This window comes from Lygodium microphyllum, chromosome 1 (assembly GCF_053477565.2).
Source record: "Lygodium microphyllum isolate KBCC chromosome 1, Lygodium_microphyllum_v1.1.10, whole genome shotgun sequence".
NCBI lineage: Eukaryota > Viridiplantae > Streptophyta > Polypodiopsida > Schizaeales > Lygodiaceae > Lygodium > Lygodium microphyllum.
Genome location: NC_141135.1, coordinates 4,647,843 through 4,659,114, shown reverse-complemented (window position 1 = coordinate 4,659,114; position 11,272 = coordinate 4,647,843). Strand labels below are relative to the sequence as shown.

The following is an 11,272-nucleotide window of genomic DNA, read 5'->3' as shown; positions in this document are numbered from 1 at the left end:
CACAGCTCTATATAGGCCTACCGTTATATTAATATTCAAAATATAAAATTACAAAGTTAAAGTACTTACAAGATCCTATTCATAGGCATCAAAGGAGCTACATCACTCGTGAATTACAACATCAACGGAGATTTGAACTTACAAGAGCCTATTCATAAGCATCAAAGGAGCTACATCACTCATGAATTACAATATCAAACAGAGATTTGAACTTACAAGAGCCTATTCATAGGCATCAAAGGAGCGATATCACTCGTGAATTACAACATCAATGGAGAAGGAGCTACATCACTCAGGAGCTACATCACTCCTGAATTACAACCGCCTATTCAAAGGCATCAAAAGAGCTTTATCACTCCTTAATATACGAAATTCTTGCAACTAAACTTGGGATGTAAGCAGTATATCTGTCACATCAAAACTTAAAGAAAAACGTTACAGTGACATTAGAACAAATACAAGGTCTATAGAAACGGTTCGCGACGCCGCTCTATAGACAACATAACGCATCTGGGGCCCAGTGGTCTTTCCGAAGGAGCACAGGGACGAGATTCTTTGCAAATTGCAGAGTTTGTGTCCATCATTCCAGGTCTTTCATCCCTTCACATTTCATGTTTCTTTTAATCGTGGATTAAGGCACTTACTTGAAGGCTGCCATTACAGTTAACGTGGGAGCATATAAGTTTAGGCATTGAGGATAGGTGTCTCGCCAAATCTGTGTAGATAAAAATAGATTTCCAAGAAGATGACACATTAGGTCCGTGATTGCTGATGTGCAAAGCCATGGAGTCTAGTTTGAAGGATTATCTGATTTGTGAGGGCTGGATGATCCTGGAACCCAACATGTTCATCTATCGATGCACTAGTCAATTTCCATACAACGTTCCAATGGAAGCAGTGACCATTGTAACATCCTGCAGTCAATTTTATTCATGACAAGAGGTTGCCAGATAACAACGTCTACCAATAGTGCCATATACGATGCGATGTGCAGGAGGTTAGCAAAGACCTATAATGTTGTTGCTATTGTACTTTCCCTCAATTTCAGACGAGCCCGAGCATAGGTACCCAGTAGCATATTAAGATGGATTGACATGTGTGAGATGGGCAAGGAGTGACATGGGGAGACAATGTCTTCTTTATCTGGGTTGCTGCTCAAACAAGTACATTCTTGCAGGAGACAGTCCAGGGGGGAACAAGTGCATTCTTGCAGGAAACAGTTCAGGGGGGAACATAGCCCACAATGTTGGAGTTAGGGCTTCAGAAGAGGGCATACATCTTACATGAACGATTCTCTTAATGCCTATGTTTGGAGGACAACAGAGGACTCCTGCAGAGAAATTATTGGATGGTAGGTACTTCATTACAATAAGGGATAGAGATTGGTATTGGAAAGCTTTTCTTCCTGTCGGGGAAAACAGAGAGCACCTTGCTTGTAATCCTTTCTCTCCTCGTTACAATAAGGGATAGAGATTGGTATTGACAAGCTTTTCTTTCTGTCGGGGAAAACAAAGAGCACCCTACTTGTAATCCTTTCTCTTACAGGAACAATTCTCTTAATGCCTATGTTTGGAGGACAATAGAGGACTCCTGCAGAGAAATTATTGGATGGTAGGTACTTCGTTACAATAAGGGATAGAGATTGGTATTGGCAAGCTTTTCTTCCTGTCGGGGAAAACAGAGAGCACCCTGGTTGTAATCCTTTCTATCCTCATTACAATAAGGGATGGAGATTGGTATTGGCAAGCTTTTCTTCTTGTCGGGGAAAATAGAGAACACCCTGCTTGTAATCCTTTCTCTCCCCTGGCACCACAGTTGGCTAAACTAAATCTACCTCCTTGCTTGGTGGTCGTTGGGGGCCTAGACATTCTTCAAGATTGACAACTCCATTATGTAAGAAAAAAGAGTATCCAAAGAAGAAAAAGAAGAGACGATAAAGAAGTGCATTGTAGAATTTCTCCAATTAATTATCTCTATAGTCGTTTCTACACAAGTGGCAAGAAGATCCAGACTCTCACCATGCAGGAACCTCAAGAAGAAGAAAAAGAAGAGATGATAAAGAAGTACACTGTAGAACTATTCCAATCAATTATCTCTATAGTCATTTTTTAGGACTTCACTATCCAGGTTCTAGTTGCTATGGTCACTCCCAAGGAGACACATGCCGATAGTAGAGTAAACAAATCTTAGCAAGCTCTCCCACTAAAGTCAGCACCAAGCCATGATACCCCAAACCCTACCAATGATCCAAATTCGCATGCCATGAGATGGACTAAGCAATAAGAAGTTTCAAAGATGATATGGGAGGAGGACCCTCCATAGCAAGAAAACATCCTCTGGCCTAGCTCTACCATTCCCCATCATTAGTGATGAGACCCTCACTCCAACCTAGCCCCGCCAAGATAATCCCTACCTTGTGTAATGCTCAACATGCCTTACATACGTAAATACTTTCATTACCACTCAGAATATATAAATCTTCTCAATCCCAATGTTAGGATGACCAATAATCCTTTTGGTTTACCTCCTAATAACTTAGCAAAGACTTGGATAATGGGCTGAGTCCCCTCCACTATAAAAAGTTTCCTTAATTTGTGCAATACACACTACAACAAAAAGGCCTCTTAGACACGCTCTTAGACGCAATTTTTGAATTGAGAGAAAATCTTATGGGCGCGTCTATAAGCCCGTCTAAATGTGTGTGTACCATTTCGCATCTCTAGTCGCGTGTATAAGGAAATCCACACGCACCAATAGACATGCTTTAGACACGCATATACACGCATAAATAAACATGTACACAAAAACCAAAATTATTATTTATTTAAATTTTTTTGTGCATCTACAAGCGTGTCTACATGGAAGATTAGACAGGCATATAGACACGTGCATAGACTCGCTTTTACATGCGCTAGTAGATGCGACCACATGTAATATTCCGCATTGAGAAAATAAATGGGACTTATCAAAAAAAAAATTCCCCCCTTATCCCTCCAGCCGACTGACGAGCTAGAGGGGGAGGGGAATAGAAGGAGCTATAAGCTCCTTGGTGGAGCCTTAGGAGGGAGGGGGACCATGCGTGTTGACATGCCATGAGGAAAGATCCCCCTCCCTTCCACTATTTAAACGAGGCAGGGGGAGGGGCCACTGTACAGGGAAGAAGGCAGAGCCGTGAGAGAAGAGGCGGTGAGAGAAGACTCCGAGCCGAGGGAAGAAGATGAGAGGCCGCTGCCATTCAGCCACCATTTCGCCACATAACCTCTTTCACCCCCCCCCCCCCCCCCCCCCCACGTGCCTTTGTAAGGCTCCCAGACGGTTTGGAAGCTTCCAAGGGGGCTCTTTAAGCCCTTGTTCCCCCCCCCCCCTCGGGTTTTTAAATCCCCCTTAAGGCCTTGTTTTTCCCCCTCCTGGGTTTTTAATTTCCCCCTAAGGCCTTGTTTCCCCCCTGCCCCGGGTTTTTAATTCCCCCCTAAGGCCTTGTTTCCCCCCCCTTCCGGTATAATCCCCCCCCCCCTAAGCCTTGTTTTTCCCCCTCTGGATTTTAATCCCCCCAAAGACCTTATTAACCCCCCCCCCCCCCCCCCCCCCCCCCCCCGAGGTTTCAAAAAGCCCCTTAGCCCTTCCAATTGTTTTTGGAACCACACACCCCTCCCTAGGATTTCAAATTCCCCCTTTCCCTTAAACCCTTGTTTCCCCCCCCCTCCTGGGTTTTAATTCTCCCTTAAGCCCTTGTTTCCCCCCCCTCCCGGGTATTTAATTTCCCCCTAAGCCCTTATTCTTTTTCCCCCCTCTTAGCTCTTTAGACTATTCAAGTCACACCCATAGGCCTACTTTGTCCTTAGACTACCTTGCGGACTTCCATTCTCTTGCATTAATTCCTTCACTCACTTTTTAGATCTTTTTGTGCAAGTGCTCTCTTAGTTGAGCTTTGTGTTCTTAGTTTTATCAAACAAGCCGGTGTTAACACACTCCCATGTCCTAAAAAAATCCAATTCATCATCATGGCCTCGTATGGTATCCCGTAAGGAAGAAATAGCCATGAGATAAAAGAATAGGGAGGGAAGTAGAGGGAGTGAAAAGAGGGAGTGAAGGAGGAAGAGTGGGAAAAAGGTAAAAGAAAAGGAAGGAGAAGACGATGGAATTCCAAGAAGAAAAAGGAGAAGGCTCTCTCACATTCGAACTACGATGCCGCCGAAGAAAGTCCAAGATGTAGTTGCGGGAGGGTCATCTCCCGGTATCCATGTGGATATCTCACCTCAAAGCCAGGTTTTTCTTCTTGGTGTTAATTCGGTTTTAAGTCGATCATGCAAAGAAAAATTGTTAAGGATAGGATATATTTGTTCGAGTTATTTTTAACGAAGGAGTTAGCTTATGAATGACAATGTATACAAATTAGCTTTCTTCAAATTGCATCAAGCATTATAAAATTATAAGCAAGATTAACCATTTAGTATAGTAATATATTCCTAAAGTGTAGAAATTATATCTTGCACCATTAGTTTTATTCCTTTCGCAACGATTCATGGTAAATAGCTAAATTCAAGAAAGGTTTCTTTCGATGCTCAAATTACTAGGGAGTTATCTTTGCTAATTGCACATCTTAGCAAGGAAGTTGTTGTTATTTGGCATGAGTTCATCTTTAAAGAAAACGGAAGTTAAATGTTAGGAATTAACAAGTATAAAAATTAGATATACGAACTCATTTGGAAAGAAAATGTAAAAGGGGACTGCTGGATGACACTCTATTAACACTTTTCCCTTACTATTTGAGGACTTGGGACTAATAAAGTGTGTATACACCAATTTCACAGCTAGGCCTTTTTGTCCCAAGGAGTATTGTCGCTCTTTGTATCACCTTGGCATTATGCTATATGCCAAATTAAACTATATTGATTGGGAAAGTTAATTGTCACAAGGATAGTAAAACCGTGACAAGACGATTAAGATTACCTTCCAAAAGATAACCGAACCAATCTAAACATAGAAACATTCATACCCTAAACACTTGAATACTTTCATTACCGTAGGGACAATAAATTCATAAAGATAAGAAACTAGGGTTTGTCCCTAAGCTTCTTAAATGAAGAAACCCTAGGCCTGACATACGTCAGCTTAAAGAATCTAAACAGATTATTCCATCGCAGGACTTGCGCATCATGTATGAAATCATTTTGTGATTGATTCACAAGGAGAAAAGGGAAAAAAACCCCTCATCAAGGACGGCAGATCCTTACGCAAGTTATCTTGCAAAAAGACGTATTTTTGGATATCCTTCTAAATAAGGAAAGTTGTAAAATAGAAACTAGCATATCTAAGGTACCTTAAGGTTAACCAAGTTGGGTATGCCCTACACTGGAATATAAGGGATCTTGCCAAGTTACAAGACACCTTGGGAACGACTGCTGATACACTAAAAAAAAAGAAAGAGCACTTCCTTAGCAGTTTGCCATACAATTGGGTTGATTAATGGAAATGTTTGTGCTTGCTAGAGATTTTAGGGCTCTGTTTGAATTATGAATTACAAATTAAATAAGTACCTATACTTCAGGTTAAAGGCCTGAAGGGAGAGGCAGCTTCAGTTACCCCCGACTGCCTGCTTGCCCCTAACCAAGGGGGTTGTTGACCGCGCCGGGAAAGTGGACCGAACCCGCCGCGAGAGGTCTTTCCGTTAAGCTCTACTTGGAGTAGGAGGACGCTTGGGTGTCAGGGGGGGCTCTGGCCGTAAATCCCTCGCCTTCCGGGTCCTGCACAAGAGGCTAACGTGACTCGGGATTGGATCTCGAGGCCCGCATACTAGTTGACGGGCGGAAGCTTGGAATAGTGATCCCTGGAGATTACTGGTTAGCCTTCGGGCAGATTATGGACAAGCCTACGGGCGGAACTCCTTGTATTTCAAAGATAAAATGATGAAATGTTAAAAGAACTTGCTTGATGTTGTTTTTTCTATGTCACATGATAAGATTACGTGAAGGAACCAGTGCTTAACAAGGTTAATTAAAGAAGCTGATTGTCATATGTCAAATTAATGTGTTAGATAATTATATAACTAAAACAAACCAAGGAAAGTGCGGAGGATGGGCCATGGGTCCGTCCTACGGTTGGGTGGTCCCGGTTAGCCGGGAACTTTTCTCAAAAATCTCGAAGAACAGTGGAATGATCATCATCATCAAAAAGAATAACAAGAACGATGACCTAGAGTTACGTCTTACCCGATTTACGTTGTTTTAGGGGAACGGAATGGGACTATGCCTTATGGCAGAGAGGTTGAGCTTTGCATCCCTCTCGTTTCCCATTCTCCTTGAACCAAGTGCAGCGTGAATCCGCTTCGGACCTGGTGTTTCTGCGTAAAGTAGTTCGCTCGGGTTTGACGCTAGTTGCTGTTAGCTAATGACCCATTAGGAAAACCCTAATTCCGGTCGATCCTAAGTGGGAACAGCCAGGATACTTCCGCTATGTGGCAAACGCGGGAAGAACTAGATCGCAAAACCCGTAACATTCCATGGGAGTGCCGGGTGGAGCTTTCTAGACATCCTTTCCGTTGGACTGCTAAGACGTGTCCTGGATGATACTATGGGACACGTTACACCACAAAACCAAAAATCTCCTTTTTTTTAAAAAGATATCTAATTTATTTTTATTAATTTGAATTATATAGCGCGTCTATGGGTGCGTGTACTCTGCATTTTAGACGCGAGTATAGACACGCATTTTCTGCAATATAGACGCTCAAATAGACGCGAATCACAAAATTGGAAAAAAAACCAGAGAGCATGCAACCACATGCTCTCTGGTTTTTTCCCCCTCCCATACATTAAATTGTGTATTTGGGAAAAACACAATGGATCTGAAGACACAAGAATTGAAAACAAAAATCCATGTATTCATTATATATAAAATGCATTTACATGGGGAGTTTAAGTGCTTGCGACCTAAAGCGTGGCCGCAAGCAGTAGGCCATAGAGGAGGTATGGTGCTCCTCTACGAATCTGAAAAAGAAACATTTTTGCTAAGCACCACCATCGCTACTAGCGTTGCTATCCCCCTCCTTGCTATGCTCCACATCGGGGTTCACCTACACACACAAAAGATGAAGGTTGCTTACGTACAATTGCAAAGAAAAAGTTATAATTTATAGGAAAGTAAGAAAAACATACCTCCTCTAGCTGTCGAATCCTCATAGCACGGTTGTATTGCTCCTCAGTGATGAGACCATCCTCATAGAAGTGAAGCCATGTGGCTGCGCGGCTATGGTCTCGATGGTAACCTACCTCTCTAGGAGTAGGTATCCTACCAACGATAGTAGTCTGCAAAACAATTATGATATACAAATAATTATGAGACACAATGTATTAGAATAAATTATATAAATAATTTTTAAAAATATAAAATTTAAAAAACTAGAAATCAAAATATACTTATAAACTCTACCTCCCACGACTCTCTGCCGCCGGATCCGTAATGCGACGATCCCATAGTTTCCATTTGGATGCGTCGCGCCTCTGCGTGCTGGCGACTCTTCACTTTCTCTGCTGCTTTCTTCTTGGCTTTCTTCCACTCTATGCGGTGGCACATAGGTGGTTGGCTATAGGCTCCACGCCCCTCCTCTTCTCTCCGCAGTGACTCCCTAGCGCGTGTCATGAGGTGGGATCTTTTGTTGTGAAGCAAATCCCTCACTTTTGTGCGTCCCCAATCATCCGAGAATCGCTGAACCTCAAGATTTGGGTACCTCCTATGGACTGCCCTCAGTGTTGCATCTATATATATCATCTCTCACTTGACTTGGGTCTCACCTATATATACTAACTCTACATCAATATGAATCATTCTTTGGGAGCATGTCTTGTGTATCTCTCTCGTACTCTCTCTCTCTCTCAACTTGGTATCGAGCTATGGATGCGTAGCAACAACAAGGAAGATAAGTTGTTTCATTGTTTATACTTGATTGAATTCTTTGCACTTCTACTTCATCACATTCCTGTGCTCTCTTGTATTTGGTTCATACCGATATTTGCGGTCCTTTTCAAAGTCTCAATATCGATATTTTATAACTTTCATTGATGATTTCTCACGGTACACACATGTCTATCTTCTTCGACATAATCTGTATTTAAACAATACAAGATAAGTATGGAGCTTCAAACTAGATTCTCTATAAAGACGCTTCGCAGTGACAATGGCGGTGAATATGTATCCAATCTATTTGATGACTTCTGTAAGGATCAAGGTATTCATCATGAGTTTACAGTTCCTTATTCTCCTCAACAAAATGGTGTTGCTGAGCGCAAAAATCGCACTATTCTTAATGCTATACGTTGCATGCTTATACACTCTGGTTTGTCTCGAAAGTTTTGGACTGAAGCACTTCTAACAGCCGTTTTTATTCAAAATCATCTTCCAACTACTACACCTGCTAGTAAAATTCCTATAACAATCTGGATAGGGAAGATACCTTCAGTCTCTCACTTTCACGCATTTGGCTGCATTGCTTATATTCATGTGCCCAAGGACACTCGACATAAGTTGGATCCTCTAGGTTTGAAGGTTATTTTTGTTGGTTATTCAGATCATTCCAAAGGTTAAAAATTTTATGATCCTTCTACTCAAAAGGTTATCATTAGTCGTGATGCTATATTTGATGAGAAGATTATGAGTGGCACATGGTCGTCAGATGTTTTAGATTATACACAGTCTTTGCTTAGTGCATTTCCTTACTTGCTTTGTGAGTCTACTAATTTTGATGATCATAAACCTCCTTCACCTCCAAAGAAGATTGATGAAAATTTGAAGATCTATGTCGATCTTCCTATTGAGATAGAGCATGGATTCTATTCTATTGAATATGATGTCTTTGATGATGCTATGTCTATCCAAGAGAATCCAATATCGTATATGGAAGCTATCAATTCGTCTCAAAGGGATCAATGGCAAGAAGCTATGCAAGCTGAGTATGATTCTTTAATATCCAAAGGTACATGGATTCTTACTGAACTCCCCCCAAATCGTGTTCCTATCAAATATAAATGGGTTTATAAAACCAAGACCAAAGCTGATGGCTCGTTTGATAAGTTCAAAGCACAACTTGTTGCAAAAGGTTACTCGCAGATTGCAGGATAGATTATCAAGAAACATTTTCTCCCGTTGTGCGCTCCACAACTGTTCGTATGATTTTGGCTTTTGCAAAACTATTTGATCTAGAAATTCACCAAATGGATGTTAAAACAACTTTTCTCAATGGAGATCTTGAAGAAGAAATCTATATGGAGCAACCTGAAGGTTTTATGATTGCAGGAAAGGAGCATCTTGTATGCCAGCTTCATCGTGCATTATATGGATTGAAGCAAGCCTCTCGTGCTTGGTATATTAAGATTGATTAGTTTCTCACATATAAAGGTTTTGTTGCATGTTTTGCTGACCCAAATCTTTACATCAAAAGGGAGGACAAATGTTTTATTATTCTTGCTCTATATGTTGATGATACTATTCTTGTGTCAAATAATATTGCTTTCTTGGATGCTATGAAGAAGCTTTTATCGACTGCATTTGAAATGGTGGATTTTGGTGAGATACATTCTTGTTTGGGTATTCAAGTTCAACGACACCGACAAAAAGGCATTCTTCTTCTTCGCCAAACAAAGTTTATTAATGATATTGTTAAGAAGTTTGGGTTGACAAATGCGCACTCTGCCAACACTCCCATTCTTTCGAGCTCTACCAAGGGTACATCTACAACACGCAATGAAGAATCAGCCATTCATCAACCTTTTGCTAATCTTGTTGGTTGTCTTCAATTTATTGTTTTAAACACAAGACCAGATATTTTATTTGTAGCTAACTTTTTGGGACAGTATCTTTCTTCCCCTTCCACTATTCATTGGAGTGCTGCAAAACGTATTCTTAAGTACCTCAAGGGTACTAAGGAATTTGGTCTTATTTATCGTCGTCGAGAGGATTCTTCTTTATCTTCTTCAACTTCTCTTCACCTTATTGGATATACAAATGTTGATTGGGCAAGTTCACACTTATCCATGCGATCTACAAGTGGGAATTGTTTCTTTGTAAATGGATGTTTGGTTTCTTGGTCCAGCAAGAAACAACGATGTGTTGCGGTTTCTACAACTGAGGCCGAATATGTTGCTGCATCATTAGCAGCTCACGAGCTAGTTTGGCTTCGACAACTACTTGCAGATTTGGGACATCCTTCATCATCTAGTACACCTCTTCGATGTGATAACCAAAGTGCTATAAGTCTTACCAAAGACTATATACAACATAGTAAATCAAAGCATATTGCTATTCATTATCATTATATTCGACATGAAGTCAAGAAAGGTTCCATTATGGTGGAGCATTGTCCCAGTGATCAGATGGTTGCAGACATCTTCACAAAAGCTCTTAGTGAAGCTCGCTTTAGTTCATTAAGACATGCACTTGATATTGTTCCAAGTTCTTGTCTCACTGATTGAGGCATGTATCATTGTATTCAAGAAAACTTTATAGTAAATCATTTTTGTATCGTAGGTATGTGTAGGGGCTCGGGTTTTTCCCTTGTTCTACCCAAGGGTTTTTTTTCACTCGCAGCCAAAGACCTTTGTTTGAGTGGGGATGTTACATCTATATATATCATCTCTCACTTGACTTGGGTCTCACCTATATATACTAACTCTACATCAATATGAATCATTCTTTGGGAGCATGTCTTGTGTATCTCTCTCGTACTCTCTCTCTCTCTCAACTCTCAGCACCTCCTGCCACAAGCCACTTTTCTGATTCTTGAAGTAAAAGAAAAAATCTTTATATGTCGCATGCACGATGCTCCTCATGTATGCCATTACATCCCTTCATCATCATGGAAGATGTCACCATTATTTATAACTCCATAGTACTGGCGTATAGGCTCCTCTACGTGATCTTCTGGTGAGGGTGATCGCTCGCCACCTCCTAGGCAAACCCCACACAAGCCTCATCCTCCCCCTCGACTCTCCCTCCTCCCTCTCTGTCGACTATCCTCCTCTGCCTCGCTGGATGCACGTGCTTCCGCAAATGCACGTGCATCGCCTGACGCTTGTGCTTCAGCCGATGCATGTACAGCCGCTGCACGTGGAGTACCTGCAATTGGGGTTTGGACATTTGGTGTTTGGGAAGCAGTGCCAGGTAAAGATGTTAGAGTCGTTCCAGACATGACGTTGAACACCTCGTGTGCTGTGGGAGAGTGGCCAAGGTGTCTAGTCATGTCTTCCATGAAGTCTTCCTTACTAGGAATACCTCCAAAAAA

General features: G+C 41.5%; 1 pseudogene; it reads left to right on the top strand.

Moving 5' to 3' along the window:
* Positions 1 to 932: 932 nt before the first annotated feature.
* On the top strand, positions 933 to 1,881 carry LOC148040794 (gibberellin receptor GID1B pseudogene; annotated as a pseudogene).
* The last annotated feature ends 9,391 nt before the right edge of the window (positions 1,882 to 11,272 follow it).